This window comes from Cydia fagiglandana, chromosome 7 (assembly GCF_963556715.1).
Source record: "Cydia fagiglandana chromosome 7, ilCydFagi1.1, whole genome shotgun sequence".
In the NCBI taxonomy this organism is placed as follows: domain Eukaryota; kingdom Metazoa; phylum Arthropoda; class Insecta; order Lepidoptera; family Tortricidae; genus Cydia; species Cydia fagiglandana.
The window spans coordinates 7,412,198-7,429,829 of record NC_085938.1 but is presented as its reverse complement, the minus strand read 5'-3'; the positions used below and the strand labels follow the sequence as shown (position 1 = coordinate 7,429,829).

Here is a 17,632-nt window from a genome sequence, read left to right as displayed (position 1 = left end):
ACGTAACACTTTGTACTTTGACCTTAGTTTCTGGTTAACCCTTATTATTTTGATGAGTTTAATGTATCATATATAACGTCAGTGCATGATCTGTACATTAACGTCTTGACTAACATTATAATTGTGTATTTTGTTTTTAAAAAATCCTTTTTTGTTACTAATCACCCCGTTGGCGTGCAGAAAGTAACACGTTGTGGGTCAAAAGTAACAAGACACAGTGGGCTGTAATTTAATATAATATGACATATCAAATCAAAATAAAAACCGGTCAAGTGCGAGTCAAACTCACGTCCCAAGGGTTCCGTACTGCACACATTTTTGAACGAGCGAGCAAAGCGAAGTTCTTAAGTACATTCAACTGTTTATTCAATTTGTCCACACACAGCTGGCTATCTTAGGATAGTAAGTTACCCATTTTTTTTGTTCAAGTATTATGTTAAGCATAGTGCCTACATTTTTTTTTCATTGTTAGGTGTATCTCTGTTAATTCAAGATAACAGGCCTATAACCGCGGAAATCGAATCTCGAAGTTCGCAAATTGCTGGCATTTCTCTCTGTCACTCTAATTACCTACGGTTTCATTGGTGTAATAGAAAAATCCCCGCAATTTGCGAAATTCGATGGTCGCGATATACGGCAGTTCAGCCTTCTCACTTAGCTACTCGTACTTAAACCAATAATTTGTTCTGTTTGAGCACTAACCTCCTAAAGGTCATGCTTCGACCTTGCGTGGAGGTGCACCTCTCTCGGATGCGTCAGGCCTTCGGCCCAACGCAGAGCTTGGCCATCAACCTTCGCACTAGCTGTCCGCACCACGTTTCACGTAAACAATTGCGGTTGTGGCCCTGACAGAGCTTATCCACAATTCTTATTATCAAGACCTGCTCACGCTTAGTTGCAGACTTCTTACGCGTTTTTCCAGTAATGTATAGGTATGTGGCCCAATCGCTTAGGGGTCATCCATTCATTACGTCACACGAATTTCTAGGTTTTTTGACCCCTCCCCCCCTCCTTGTCACATTTCAGACGCACGGCCCGTTTCCATCCTTACTTGGTAGATATTCCACCAATTCGCACGAAGCGCTTTGCTTCTACTTTCCTTATGCGCACTGCCAAGGAATGGAATTCCTTGCCGGCGTCTATATTTCCGTGTTCTTATAACCCGGCAACCTTCAAATCAAGAGTGAACAGGCACCTTCTGGGCGACGCCTCGCCTCGGCTAGTCTGTGGCCATGAGTAAGGCCATTCATAATAAAAAAAAAAAAAACTTGGTCACATTTGGCAAACCCCTCCCCCTAGTGTGACGTCACATTTTTTCTACGAAATCGCCAAATCGAATTAAGTAAGCACCTAAGTATTATAAATATTTTATCAAAATATTTTTGACGATATAAATATTAGAAATGATGACTTACGGCTCCGAAACGTGGTCTTTCACTATCGGCCTCATCTCAAAACTCAAAGTCGCTCAACGAGCTATGGAGAGGGCTATGCTCGGAGTTTCTCTACGTGATCGAATCAGAAATGAGGAGATCCGTAGACGAACTAAAGTCACCGACATAGCCCACCGGATTAGCAAGCTGAAGTGGCAATGGGCAGGCCACATTGCACGCAGAGAAGATGGCCGATGGGGTCGAAAAGTGCTCGAGTGGAGACCACGGACTAGCAAGCGCAGCGTAGGACGTCCACCCACAAGATGGACAGACGATCTTGTTAAGGTCGCCGGAAGACGCTGGATGCGGGTCGCTTCCAACCGGCACGTATGGAGGTCCAAGGGGGAGGCCTATGTTCAGCAGTGGACGTCTTATGGCTGAGATGATGAAATATTAGTAATTTTATAACCCAACACTGCTAAGGAAAGAAAATTAAACGAATAAAAACGATTATCGTTTTAAAAACTTGTTATTTAAATGTACAGCGAATAAAATAATTTAAATAAATTTTCGGTTACTGATGAAGTTAAAGTGACGTCACAAAGTTTGTGTCTCCCCCCTCCCCCATGTCACAATATGTCACATTTTCTTGACCCCTCCCTCCCCCTAAACGTGTAATGTAATTAATGGATGACCCCTTAGCAAAAGATAGAACAAAATCGACAATCTCCTTTCAGGGGAGCATGCACTTGTCGGAGGCTCCGGGCCTTCAGGGCTTTCGACCTTCGCATTCAGACAATTGAACTATAATTGTTCTGTGTTTGAGCACTAACCTCCCGCAACTCGGCCTTCGGCCGTGCGTTTTAAAAAGCCTCTGAGGGATGCTTGGGCCTACGGCCCTACGCGTAGCTCGGCCATCGGCTTTCGAAAAAGCTGTCCACAGCTAGTTTCACGTAAACCATTACGGCTGTGTCCTTAAAACAGCCCAACCGCGTTTTCTTTCTTAAGTCCGGCTCACGCTTGACTCTAGATTTCTAATAGGTTTTCCTGTCATCTAGAGGTAGAAGGTTGTGTATTTTTTTTTTCAAAATGTTAGACCCTATATTATCGGAGATAAGGGGGGGCGGTCATTTTTTGCCTATTTTCTTAAATAATTTCTAAACTGTTTTATATAAAATTATAAAAAAATATATATTTGAGATCCTCAAAATAAGCCCTTTTAATATGTAACACGATATGGTTTGCAAAACTTGGTTTTCTAATTTTCTCATATTCCCCTTAAAATAGCCCCCTATACTTAAAATTCATTTGTTTATATTACATGTCCGTCTTTGGGTAGCAGACTTCCATATGTGTACCAAATTTCAACTTAATTTGTCCAATAGTTTTGGAGCAAATTGGCTGTGACAGACGTATAGACAGACGCACGAGTAGGCGTCACAAACCCGGTTTCACCGAAATCGAAAAAACCGGAAAAACCGGGTTTACAGCCAATTGTCAAAACCGGGTTTTTACTTTAATAAAACCGGCTTTTTCGAGTTTTTCGATTTTACACTTTTGTAAACATAGTTTCATTATTTTGAAGAGCAAATTAAAAAAACAATACATTATACGCACTAATTGTATAAATGAACAGCTTTTTAGTCTCCAACGTTATATCTATTTGCCCAGTTTTGCAGATAGACTGCTTTGATGGTCCTTGAAGTTAAGGCTTCAATCCAGGATGCTTCGGAGATATTTAGGAAGAAAGTTGTGTCGGAGAAGATTGCCTCTGAATTTTAATATCAGCTCCGTGTTGGCTAGTTTGTTGCACTGGTGAACGCAGAACACCTCGGTCTTGGAAGGGCAGGGGCACAAACGCCACTGAGAGAAATAGTCATCTAATAGATCCAGGTCCTTTTCCAGGATATTTAGTTCAATTTTCAAGCTGTCTTTTTGTGTCACAAGGGCATCATCAGCATAAGCAAACTTCCGCGATGTGGTGTTAGGCAGGATACGACTCAGACCTTTTCAGACCTATGACAACTAATACTAGGCTGTGTTGAGAGTGTGGAAAATCCGCTAGCGCGTACAGCTCGGCGGCCACTGGGGTACCGTCTATTGCTCTTGTTGTGAAGACTAGGTCCGGGTTCACTTCTCCATCGAGCTGATTTGAAAGTTCCTTTGCCTTTGTGAGAAACGACTAAAACAGTGTTGTTTTGTTCCTATCTGCCCAGTCCATGATCGCCTTCTCGTTGGCGTCAGATTTCCTTTATCCCCAGCCGGTATGGTGGCTATTCAAGTCTCAAATGTAAAGGGATGGGTGTTCCAAGTAAGGAAGGCGTGGAGTATGCCAGCAGCTACGTGGAGGATTATATATGCTGCATATCCGCGTTCCGCCGATTTGAATAATCGTGGTGGCGATATTGTTGCCATCGATGTTATTTGAAATCACGTTGACCAGGGCAGTAAGAGAAGACCGGCCGCATGTCGAAGTTCTATATTAATTGTTTATGGTATTATAATGCCGCTACCAAATCAAATCCCGGTATTTTATCTCGTTTAGCGAGTTGGGCATCATCAGCGGTGTATTTCCAGAAGGAGGACTATGTCAACACCGTTGTCATATAATAGGTTGCTTAGGCAAACCGGTTTAGAATTACTGCTTAGTTAAAAACTTTATTGATGGATTTGGATTAATTTATTGATATGGTCTTGGTAAAGTAAATAGAAATGTCGTGGAAGACGTAATATCAAAACATTGAACCTAAAAATAATTGCTTATTTTACAAATTATACGTAAGATCGAAATCACCGAAAAAACCGAAAACCCGGTTTTGCAATCTCACAAAAACCAAAAAACCGGTTTTATAAAATACGCACGGTTTTGTGACCCCTACGCACGAGTGATCCTATAAGGGTTCCGTTTTTTCTTTTTGAGTTACGGAACCCTAAAAGTACCTACTAATCATGTAAATTATTATTGATAACACACTTTAATATTTGCATTTCAACTACATAAACATTAGTATTTTAAGAAAACAAATCAATATTAATTCCTCGTTAGAAATTGTTTTTATTTCAAGTGATGAGATCAATTATTGTCTTATAAACATGTTATCTAATCAGATAATTCAGGGGTCAGAGTTTTTTCACTTTCAAATATGGCATACATCGTTTACTAATATGGCATAGATCCAATAGGTATATTGTATGGGATGTAAATGTTACTTTTGTATGGCTTTGTTACTTTTGTGCCCGACCGCATTTTTCTGAAAACATGAAAGATATCTTTGAATTTGAAACGCAACGTGTGCGAGAAAAATAAATTGCAATCAATCTAATCAATATCCCTTCGGGTGGCAGGGCCTCCGGTTGAACGGTAGGAAAAATGGCGCGGCCATTTTTAAAACATGCCCCTGCGTGGCAGAGGCCGGGAGCCAGACACTCCCCAATTAGCGGTGAACCGGGAGACGGTTCCGTCACAACAAGCCCGTGTGTGGCAGAGACCGTCTCCCGGCCTCTGTGCGACGCCGTATTTTGCGCCTAAAATAAAACCATTAAAACTATGCCTTGCTTGCTCACTTTTGCAAGATGCATTCTTCATTAAACAAGGATGGTATTCCTTAAAGGTTGAATTCCCGCGTAAACTAATGTTTTTTAGAAATGGCGTGATGTTCACGCCCCACCAGACCTCGTACGCACCGACCGTCGAGCCGCAAACATTCAGAAACCAGAAATTTATTTGCTAACAACATTGTCCTTACAAAGGTACACAAATGGAATACGCAGTGATAAAAAGTGAAATAAACTGTGTGAATCGTGTTAAATGTAATGTTTTGTCATAAAGACTGCTTTTTTTCAATCAATTGTTTTATTTCCTAATTATACATATTTTTATACATGAAAGAAAAAATAATTGGTAATATGAGATTTGATCAAGTCCAGCATAATTCAAATAAATATAATGAAATTCATTGGTACCTATACAATCAAAAAAGCTATTTTATGCTGAATTCAATTCAATCATACATATTTTTGAGAATTGGTCAAATTTCTAGCACACGTCAAATTCGCGATGACCACCCATGGAGGCGCCGCCACTTGACGTATATTTTTCTAAATTTGCCGCACCACTCAACCTCAAGCCACCGTTAAATCTGAGGCGCCGCCATTCAACGGCTTGTTATATCTGTCCATCTCCCGGCTCCCCGCCACCATAGAGACCTAGCCAGACAATGCCACTCTAGGGGATATGCAAATATTCAGAAAATGTATGAATTTTAATACTACATAAACATCAAAGAACTAAAAGTCAAAAAACGTACTTTTGATTCGAAAAATTTTGCGTCACGTTGCGTCCTCTCACACAACCTAATAGCACGTGGCGCTCGTTTCGACTGAATGCGCTGACTGAGTGAAGGGGGCACCACTGTCTATCGCTTAATAGCAGCGGAGTGGTATTTTGTCTATTAGATAAACCTACAGAGCAATAGTTACTTTCCACCCGCAGTTACCTTTGTCCCCGCTCTCCCCTATATTTCACTTGAAGAAGCAAGCAAATTTTGCTTAGTAGCTAGGTAGTATAACTAAATATATACAAATTGAAGCTAAGCTAAGGTAAGTTATATAATAATAATATCATCGGAATACACATATGATTTTAATGAAATTGTCATTGAATTGATTTGTGCCTTATCGAAAGCCCTATTAATTAGAGTAGTACCTAAATAACTTTTTTCATTTGACGACTTCTGTATTTATTCGGTTTATTTAGTTCGAGTATCTAATGAATTCGATTATTTAGTTAATTTACATTTAAGTACGTCACATGTGACATGAACAGACAAGGAGAGCAACATAAAATATATTGTTTTGTCTTCCTTCTTTCAATGGAACTTTTTTAGAGTTTCTCTTCCTCAAAGGAGGCTAGTTGTTAAGACGAAACTCAAAATACTCTCATTTGCATCTTAAAAAAAATAGGATGGGTCACTGACCTGTCCCGGTAAAGTGAGGTAGTGTGCGTGACGTGTGCTTGTGTGTGAAATGGGGTAATTTGACAGAATCTGAAAATTTTCCCCGGGCATACCTCACCTTAAGCAAAACAATAACAATATTAGAAGATAATACCGGTACCCTATACAAAGACTGCTATTACATTTGGCTATTACAGAAGAAATGCTATTACATTATAATGAATATATCTCTCATACAGGACATTACATATACAAATATATGCATTAACAATCATAGTCCGCACAGCACGGAGAAAATCGTGTAATATATATGTAAGTATATATATATTTTGTACTTGTAAATAAAAACTCTATAATAGCAAAGGACTCAGGTCTACATCACACTAACCGTTGCGTTTTTTAAAATATACAAGTGCACTTATCCTGTTTATGTACTGCCCGGATTCGTGTGCTAAGAGGAAATAGTCGTTATCGTGTATTGTGACGTCACAATGTACCTACACACACTAATTACCGTGGCACACTTCAATGAGCGGGTCGATTATGATGACTACTGCATCTGGTATATACTTAGAGCATTTAATAACCGGAGTCGCCTTTAAGAGCTTACCCCTCTGCCGAAAACCTTGCACAATTGTGCAAACTTTTGTATGGACTGACGTTTATCTGACATGGCTATTTCTACGTTACGTACAAATTATGTACAAATAACCATATTTTGACGTACCCCGCAAAAATTGGCAGACTGTTTTGTGCAGAAAATGACAGCCGCTTGGCGAAAGGCGTCTCCAGTTACTAAATGCTTTAAGGTGAGATACGATGAATTCTCTTCGGTCAGTCCTCTTTCACTAGCAACTGCCCGCAACTTTGGCTGCGTGGAATTTGTCCATGCCAGTCCTGTACAAACTTCCGCCCTCCCTTTACACCTCATTTCACTTCATACCCTTTTCCCGAATAAAAAAGTATTTAAAATGTTGAACCGGACTAATCTGTTTAAAAAATATGAAAGAATTTGTCGTGAACTATATTTACCATATAAATCACCCCCATTCGACCTTATCCGAATTTTTTCTTTATATTTTTTAGTAGATTCCAAGATATATGGACGCGTACTCATTACTGTGAGCAACTTTTGTTATGAGAACAACCCTGAATAGAATCGCAAAAAAAATCTGGTGTTTCATATTTTTTTAAAGTTCAACGCTGCTACAGAGATATTGTGATCATAGATATGAGTAGTAGGTAGGTACAAGCGCGGATACATACCTTGTATGTACCTATCACCTGAAAAATGTCATCCAGTATTAATACGAACTTAACCTCGACTTTTCACTTTGACCTAATTACCAATAGGGTAGGGTATTCATAAATTTGCTCGCACAGTCAAGGACAAAGCAGGGACTGAAAGGTTGCGCTGGCCCGTGACGTCAGCATTCGTGACAAACCGAATAACTGTCAGTGGCAGAGCATTATTTATGTGTGGCTTTAGTGGATCATTCAAGGCTTGCATCCCATCTGATTCGAAACGCCGCCCACATTTATAGCTGTGAAATGTTCATGAAATATATTGTATTTGAAAATAACCTCATTTAATTTTTTCCTATGTTATCTAGAGTGTGTAGGTATTTATGTTATTTCTTAACGGTTCTTCTTCTTCCTGGCGTTATCCCGGCATTTTGCCACGGCTCATGGGAGCCTGGGGTCCGCTTGACAACTAATCCCATGATTTGACGTAGGCACTAGTTTTTACGAAAGCGACTGCCATCTGACCTTCCAACCCAGAGGGGAAACTAGGCCTTATTGGGATTAGTCCGGTTTCCTCACGATGTTTTCCTTCACCGAAAAGCGACTGGCAAATATCAAATTTCTTAACGGTTCATTGGAAAATATTGCATACTCATACTTTGAATAATAATATAATTATGCTGTTAGGTTTCCGTGCTCGCGCGATCGCTGTCAAGCCAAGGTCATTAAAGGCCACTCCAGAGTTTGATCAAGCGCTTGCCACTAAGCTGTTTCGATCCAGTCTGAATACGCTACAAAATTATAGATCGCTTGGCCACATAACCAATAGAGATATCATACATATATTCCTACAAATTGTTACAAAAAACATAATTTTACAGAAGCGTCACTTTCTGACTCACTCAATGACCAAACCTGTACGTCAGTAACAGCTGTTGTACCACTTACCTGTTGTAAGTACCTTACGATTGTATCACGGGTCACGGTTCGCGCATTTTACTAAGGGTCAAAGTTTTGAATATGGTTGTGTGGAATACAAAATAAAACGACAAAATTTTACTAAACAAGAATGTAATGTCATCAAATGCTTTGCATACTTGTGAAGTCGAACCCCTTTAAAAAATGTTAAATAATAAATAAAGTTTGGGACGCAATTAATGACTTTGAATACTTTTTTCTTGTTTAACTTATGGTTTTCTGTGTACCCCTTACACATCTGCTAAGATCGGAAATATTTAAGATTTGAAAGTCTCCTCTGTGTAGTAGTAGTATATTCTTTGATATACCCGAGCTGGTAATACGAACTCGTGGATTTCACACACCGCTACACATCAGACGGTTGTCGAGTCACATGCCGTGATGTAAAAACTACTCTTTATTTTTGTTGCCCTCGGGGTTATCCTTGTATTCTTGTATATATACAACATTAAATGCTGAATACAGTGCACTTGCCGTACATACTATTTCATAAATACGTAACGTTGTATTTATGCCATATTAACTTCCGCCCACGACACATTTTTAGATTTTTATCGCGCACAAGATGCATGGTAAAAATATTTTCTTTTTCTAAGATTCAATTACATCATATCGATCACCAATGTTTGCAAATAATAGCGTCACAAATCTGCAGTAACAACAAACGCACTTCCTTACCCGTATCGTTTGCAAAAAAATAGATAGTAGCTTGTAGATAAAAATAATACTTAGTTTATTTGATTTTTTTATTTATTCATATGGGTATCAGGATGAGTATCACGGTGGTTGCGCCGCAAGATACCTTATTTTTATTACTAATCGAGGTTTAAAGAATACTACTTGTATGGCCGTAATATTGCTGGCAACGAATGCTCATTTCAGGGCAAGTCGTTACCCCTCTCTTAAGTTTAGGATTAATTCAAAATTGTTCGATATATGGATTCAGACTGGTCGGGTTTAACAGTGGAGGCTACAGCCATCGCGAACACTGTCCGCTGCCGCTCATGCTTTGCCGCCGCCGTCGAGTTCGCGAGCGGTTCGCACGCACCAGTCGAGCAGTCCTCTCCTAGCCGCGAGTGAGCGCGCAGCCAAGCGGCGCGGCTCCGCTCAGCACATGCTCACGACATGTCACCTACCTTCCTAAATCGGCAATAACACCCGACTATCCCGTACCGCCGAAACGCACCATTAGTGCGCGGTGGTTTCATAGTGTGAAGTTCAAGTGTTCATAGGTATAGTGTGTTTATAACCAACCTTGTTAATGTTATTTTTTAGTTTCCTTTGCCGGTGTTGGTAATTAGAAGTGTGTATGTTGTGTTTCGGCCACGCTTCGTTTACTTCTTAAGTAAAACAGGAAATAGCTGTGCAGCGATGCTACCGCGTGTGCCTATAAGTATTCATACCTAATGTAATTAAATTTGAACGTGAGGTCTTGAATCCGGTTTTTTGTTTACGGATCGGGTTGACCTTGGCGGTAAGTCGCACATTAGGAACTATATTAATAAATTAATTATGTACGATTTGTATTCTGCATACAACTTAGGTAGGTACCTATTTATGTTTAAATGAACCGTCCATTATCGTATCGAGCATATTAGCAGAAGTCAATCAGTCTGTCATATACCAATTGAAGTTTAATTTATGTGCAAATATAGTAACCAACGATATATCGGTAAACAATGCTAAAGAGGTAATTGTTATTGTTTTGTTGTTGTTTATGTAACAGTAGTGGGACGATTATACACGTTTATTATTGTTATATGAAGGTACAGAAAATGTATAAATGTGAAATGTTATTATTTTATCAAACGATTGGAAAATGCTTTATTCGAAGCTAGTATAAACATATTCCGATAAATATGCATTTTCAATTTTACAAGAATTAAGGACATGTTTTTTTTTCTAACTTTGAATCATGCATCTTTGTCTCACAAAAATTTATACAACCTACCACAAACTTTTAGACATTTCTGAATTTGGTGATAACTGACAGAATGTTTCACGGTAAATAAGTACATTATAAATACTCGTGAAAGTATTAATTGAATGCAAGCAAGGAAGTATGCGACGGAAATAAATCACAAAATATAGATGAGAACTGATAGATACCAGCCTACATACTATTAGAATCGCCGCAGGCGCGTACGTGCCGCTCATGTTACGAGCCGTCCGCTTCCATAGATCGCAAATATATACCCAGATTAAAACTGCCACGAACAACAAACAACAGATTGGAACATGGATCCTTTTTTCTAACATTTGCATTCGTGAAATTTGAACGAAAATTAATTCAATCATATCAAATTCAAATCGTTTTAAGGCTCAACTAAAGCGAAATTTATTATTCATAAACTTTATCTGTAATTTAATCATTTTGTAAAGTCATCATTTTGTACTCTTCACGACTTTATTTCTAAAACAATTCGTTTATGTCTTTGAATTGGAACTATACTAACAGCATTAGTGTTAACGTCTGGTTCTATGACTATAAAAGCTAGTGCCTAGTTTCAGCAGTTACTTCCTGGGTAATAAATAATACACGAAATAGAGCGGTCGAAATTCAAAAATCGGCCCTCTGTGTCATAAACTCGAACAAATTTTGAAACAACCGTAAGCCTCTAAATAAGCGACACATTACTCGTACGTTATTTCACTTGTAGGTAAAAGAATATTTAGCCATCTTGTAACATGCGTTTTTTCGTCAACTTAATGTATATATTTTGTATAAATTATTATTATTAAGTATACCTACAAACAAAATATTAGGCCTATCTCATTATCGGTAGGTACTCAGGCAATTAGCGATAGATATTTCAACTTGCTAGTCTTACTAATTATTTTTGCTATAGATATAGATTATAACTCCAACACATAAATAATATAGTAAAGTACTTATAAATCTGTAGAGGTTTTATGACTTACTTTAGTAAGCTTTAAATGAAAGGTACTCTTATTGCACAACTTACCTCCGTTTACAAATATACGGGTAACTTAATAGTTACAATTTGAAGTTGCTGGAAATAATAGTTTCCGCTGGCATTCTCGTTTCCAAGACACCTGGCACATGAAGGCGGATTTCGAAACAATGTGCATACTCCGACTCTGATACACAAGTTTAAGAGAAAAATGCGCTAACGATGAACGAGTTGAATATATTGATGCTTCCTTTAGGGGCACAAAGTAGTGGCACATCTTGCGAGTTGTAAGCTTTTCCAACTCCATCTTCCCTTTTACTTTGTCGGATTTTCTTCCATCGCGCTGCCGCTCTTTAGACGTTTCCAAAAACACAATTACTTACAGCTGGGGAACAAAACAAATTATTTTATTGAATAATCGTGTTTTGATTTGTGTTATTTAATTTTAAGAAAGCGCATTCCCCGAGTACCTGTCGATTTCGGGTAAAAAAAGAACAGTTACTTATTGAATCGCATATTTGTTATGTCATACTTGTAAATACCACTTTTCATCAGACATTATGAAATTGTTTATACTTATTGGGATTTTAAAATGTAAACTGAGTGTTATGATAATATGATAACGTAAAAATTATATCAATTAGACGCAGAAAATGAAGAAAGACTCGAAAAAGTATAAAACAGCCACTCACTGAGCGCAGCTCTGCTTTTTGCCAAACAACATTAATACTTGAGCTAGATTTTCCAACTACCACACAAAATAAAGCAGATAATATATTGCTTTCCGCGTGCATATCCACATCCAATGTGAATACCGCCTTCGCCAGAGTTCAAAGCGACACCGCCGATTACGATTTCGAGGTTGTAAACAAGTTTATGGGAATCTTTCAATTACAAGCACATATGCTTTTACTGTGTTCTCTAAATCATAAATCTCTTTTTGTAGCCAATTTAATTTCATCGTATTGTTGAGTAACAAATGTAGATACCGACTCAAAAATACGTAATTATTAGGTAACTTAATGTTAATCTGTCAATAATTAACTTTGCTAAGGTAAACGTTCAAAAAGGTTGTAAACTTAAATGATCAGCCAAAAGTCGGGCGAAATTCGGCAAACAGGCAGAACTGTCAGAAAGGTAGGCAGTAAAACTACTAACAGATTATTTGATGATAAGCAAAAGCGAAAAGGAATGTTACGTGTTGGCGGCTACGCGCCAGATCGTAAATCGGTCAATAAAGTCTAGTCAGTAGAAAGAAACATGTGTCAGATCCTTCCCTTTTGAGACATGCCAGGTATAACCTAAATTCTTCCTTCTGTTGAAATAACACAGCCCACAACCTTCAAAGAGCTACCTTAAATTAACTCCCCAAAGAAACTTTAACTGCTATAAATTTAACTTGACTCTTGTTTCAGCCTGGCCTAACTAAATTAAAATGGAATGTCCGGAAAGTTACATTTTCGACAGACCAACTTGCATTATTAATACTTTTTCCTTAATGTGAGCCTGTTCAATATTTACGAGGGATTGGTATTAAGTTAGATTTATGTGCTTGGATTAATTTGGACGGGTGTGCAGGTCAGGAATTCAGCTGATCAGGAGGGATCCGATGGCAATAAATCAGAATCAAACAAACGGATTTTGAAAAAGAACGTCCGAATATTTTCTGGTGTAACCCTTATCAAAGTCAAGTCACACTATGTGACTGTTATTTGCCGTTGTGCAGTCTTTATTATACGTACTGATTTTGAACATAACACCCACATATGTTCTCACTTGAATATCTACTTAAACATTGGTAACGTTTCATTTAAGTGCTATCAGATCTATTCGTTTACATAATTTCAGTGGGCTTCGGTAGGTAATCTTTGGTATTTCTTATATGTATTCTTGCTCATTAGGGTTTGCGAATATTTTTAGTGATTTCTAAGAGGACCAACAATTATAATTTATATTGTAGGTACCATCTGCAGCGTCAGGCATTTTGTTTTATTGTTAAGTAGTATCCTACAAAATATATACTCTTAATATGAGGTATGCTCTATTTCTTAGAATATACAAAGTTATCGAAAATAGGTATTGAAAAAATGAAGCGTCAAACACTTCGTCAGTTCTCTCTGTTACTTATTATTTCAGTTTCGTCTAGTTAAATGCAACGCACATACGTAGATTTGACCGATTTAGGCGGCCAAAATTATTTTAGCATCTAATATTTTTTAAATTAGGGTTTATAATAAAAATACGTCGTATTTTATTGAAATCAATTATTATTTTCAAAAAACTACACTACAATTTTTTTTTTTCATACAAATGTATACTTGGTCAAGCAGATCTTGTCAGTAAAAAAAGGCGGCAAATTTGAAAAATGTAGGCGCGAAGGGATATCGTCCCATAGAAAATTTGAATTTCGCGCCTTTTTTTACTGACAAGGTTTGCTTGACCAGCTATAACTTACAATAAAAATAACGCAATTATGTCACTACAATAATAATAATAGTATACTTTTTACTTTTATATTCATGTTATAAATGACCTAGCCTAAGAAGAAAAATAAATAAATGGAAATAATAGTATAACACATACCTATTCATTTTACAAAAAATTATAATAATTAATTAATAAAAACTGATAAAAACTTATTTATTATAGTTAAATTGCTGTGCATTTGTAAAGTATGTTTTATATTTTTATCAAATACTGGCCGGCATCAATAGTTCCGCTTGAAAAAGGTTTGTGTGAGTTTTTTTTATTAGTCCTCATACTGCTAACAAGAGGATCCGATGTAAGTAATAGTCTGTGGTAGATGTCGAGGTTGCACTCTTCTCTTGAAAACTTCCTTGCAAAGTGCTATATATGCTCGAAAATGTTCGGGCTTCTGCTGCGTCCTCCGAAAGTTGGCTGATTGGTAATATTGCGTTTTCGATTATGCTTGCACCGTGCAATAATGGTGCGACGCATCGTCGGAGTCATGGGGTGCCAACCATACTCTTTAACGTACAACTCTGCCGTGGCATTCGATACATCGATGCACTTCTGTTTCCCTCTGTTTGTAAGTAAAATAACTTGCGCAGCATGGACTATGATTTTATCATCTACTGTAGCACGAATGTCCTCCGTCTTCCTTCTTTTGGTCCGTTCACTGGAATCCTCAAATGATTTACTTGGACGTCCAGGCCGATTAGATGCATTCTTCGGAATTTCGAAAGTTCCACCTAACCAAGTCGCATTATTTTTCAGGAATGTTTCTTTTGTTGTTGTCTTTTGTGCCTTTGTCCATCATCATGTCATCTTTCATTTGCGATTTAAATCGGGAAAAGCTATGTTTAAGGGTCATTTTACCATCTTCGGTGAGCCCATAGTACTCAATAAGATAATTTTCAAAATGATTCAATTTTTCATTTAAAATTGTAAATTCTGATCCATCATCGTCTGAAATCAATATTTACGAGTCACTACTGTAACAACAGAGGCATTAACAGACTCTGTAACAAAGAAATAAGAATTACTATTAAAAACAAAATTATAAACGGTTTTTGGAGTTTTTACCCTGACTAATTCGATTGGCATTTATTTGGCGCTGGGCACGTTTGGGCAGAAACTGCTATTGTTAGTATAATTTTGAATATGTGCCAATTTTTTTCTGATATAAAGAACACCTGGGACGACCTGGGAAGTATTTCAAAATGACTTTTGAAAAATAAAATTTACGAAAACTTGCTTAAATAAAGGTGTTACGTTTAAACGCTTGTTAGATACAGTAAACTGACCAAATTTTTCACACTTTTATATTATATTAATAGATTCTTACCTGAATTATAGGAATCCATTGCTTTCACTATACTAGAGTACGCCAAAAATTGTTGTTGCAATTTATAACACTAAGTAAACTGAATGCACCGAGAACTGATACGTACACTGAATGTGACAATCTGATTTCGATTACCTGTAGATTTGCGTACCCTTTAGCTAATGAGTCGAAAGTGGTGGGGGTAGGTGCCCTGGAATATTAGGTAGATAAGGATGTCAATTGTTTATTTGTGTAGTGATTTTCAATATTTCGACTTATGGCCGCCTAAATCGGTCAAATCTACGTATGTGCAACGTTTGCTCGTATAAAAATTAGCAACCATAGAAAATATCTTTTTCTAAAGCTTTTTCGGCCCTTTTTAGTAGAACCTATAATTTGTTTTGGACTATCACCGAGCAGAAATTTAATAGTTACAACGTGACTTTGCCTTTTTTTTGTAATTATCACCATCTGCTTCGTTTGAAAATTATGAAACTAAGATGTTGTATAAAAACCCGGGTTTTCATACCTGTAGGAAATTTTAAGTACCTATATTAAAAAACTTAGAATTATTTTGCTTTATCCCCTGATTTATTAATTCAAAGTTAAACCATCTTCTTATTGAAGCACACTGATCTACGAATGCTAATTCAAAGTTAAACAACCTTCTTATTGAAGCACACCCATCTACGAATGCTCACTGTGCGTTCAAGCGTTTTAAAACTCCATCTTTTGGAGTAATCTTTAAGAGACCGGGAACGATATACGGTCACGATAATCGCCTCAAGATCCAAAGTGAATCGCTGAACATCCACGAACTGTCTCAACAGCAATTTCAAGTCGAGGGGATTAAGAATATACTCAAAACCGAAACCGTGACTTGGGTGCGGAATAGGAACTTAAGAGTTGGGTAGGTAGGGTGAATGTGAATTTGATTTTAAGAGTTTGAAAATACGGGTCAATTTTTACCAGCTTTTGGTTTCCTACTTGCTTGGTGTTTGTTAATACTAATAGATAAATCTTGATAGTTAAATTTAACGGTTTTAAATTGAGTTAAAATTAATTTAAACCTATGACTTGGCGCGTTATTTGTTACTAACTATTGATAGTGTTAGACTTGTTCATTTTTATTTTATTTATTATAAGAGCGTATCAAGTACTCATAATATTAATGAGATTAATAATGGAGAAAGTTTAATGTCTTATATTTACTAATTCGGTTATTTAATGAAAAAAACCGGCATCGGAACAAACTTGTTTATTTATAGACCAATCCCTTCACATAAAACATAAAATATTTCAAATAAATAAAACGCGTTTTGTTTATTTCTAACACACATACGTTTCATACTCGTAGTTACTGTCCTTGGACAGGAGAATTCTCCCAAAAATATTTAGTGTTAATGAGTGTTTACAGACAACGTCATTATGTTAGTACATCAAACCAAATAAGTAGTAGTACCTAGTGCATTTATTGTGTAGTTCACCTACAAATAGTTGAATGTGTTTCTGATAATAAGAAACGATAGATTATATATAATCTATACGAAAATAGTCCTTTGCCAAGGGTGTCTTTTCTTTGCGATTTCCTAATAATATCAGTTTGCATAGTTCAATTACTAATCGTTACTTTTTTAAACAATAACATTTATTTGCAGCCGTATTGCAATAGCGTTGTCTACTCGGATTATTCAACTCGTACAACGTCCCTTGAAGTACGCGATGCCACCCAGATAGGATCAATATTGTAATAGTTGTAATAAAAACTAAGATGTTCCATTGTACGCAAGACTGACTATGAAACGCCGTATACGCATTGTCTTCTATTATAAGCTTCTGTTTAACTATATACATTGGTAGTGCATAGTTATTTTCCATCGTATTTTCACCGAAACGTACTAAATATTGACTGAACTAGCATGTCAAATACGAACGTTTCCGACAAAATACGATGGAAAACAATTATGCACTACATCTGTACCCCATAATATATGTATTTCTGCATAAACGTTGCAGAAAACGTTTATCAACGTTCAACGTTGATATTATATAAGTTCCAGTGTGGTTGATTCCTATTGCCAAAAAAAGTTTTGTAGATACCATACCAATGATCGTGTTCATTTTTTTATTTTTTCAGACCCAGATCAACTTATTGTTATACTATGCATTATGTTTTGCCATTGAATGCAATCTTATAAAGCCGATGATCGAGCCAGCATTGATTATTTCGCATGAATGCGTTAATCGCCGACTTAGAAACAATGCATTATGACGCTTCGTATCGGGTTAGGTTATCCCGTTTTAGTACTAGGGGCACTAGGGCTAATAAAATATAGGAATATTGCTTTAAAGATGTGTGTGCTTTTGCTTAAAAATTAT

At 37.1% G+C, this 17,632-nt stretch overlaps 1 protein-coding gene across 8 annotated transcripts in view; it reads left to right on the top strand.

The window, feature by feature from the left end:
• Positions 1-17,632, top strand: part of LOC134665829 (3',5'-cyclic-AMP phosphodiesterase) — a 614,694-nt gene that overhangs the window by 236,840 nt on the left and 360,222 nt on the right. Inside the window, exon 1 of one of the 8 annotated variants that reach the window (XM_063522838.1) lies at positions 9,603-9,792. The exons of the other annotated variants lie outside the window; for them this stretch is intronic. The gene's annotated coding sequence lies outside the window, so the exon portion shown is untranslated. Of the gene's footprint in view, positions 1-9,602; positions 9,793-17,632 lie in introns of those variants that run through there. 8 annotated transcript variants of the gene reach the window in all.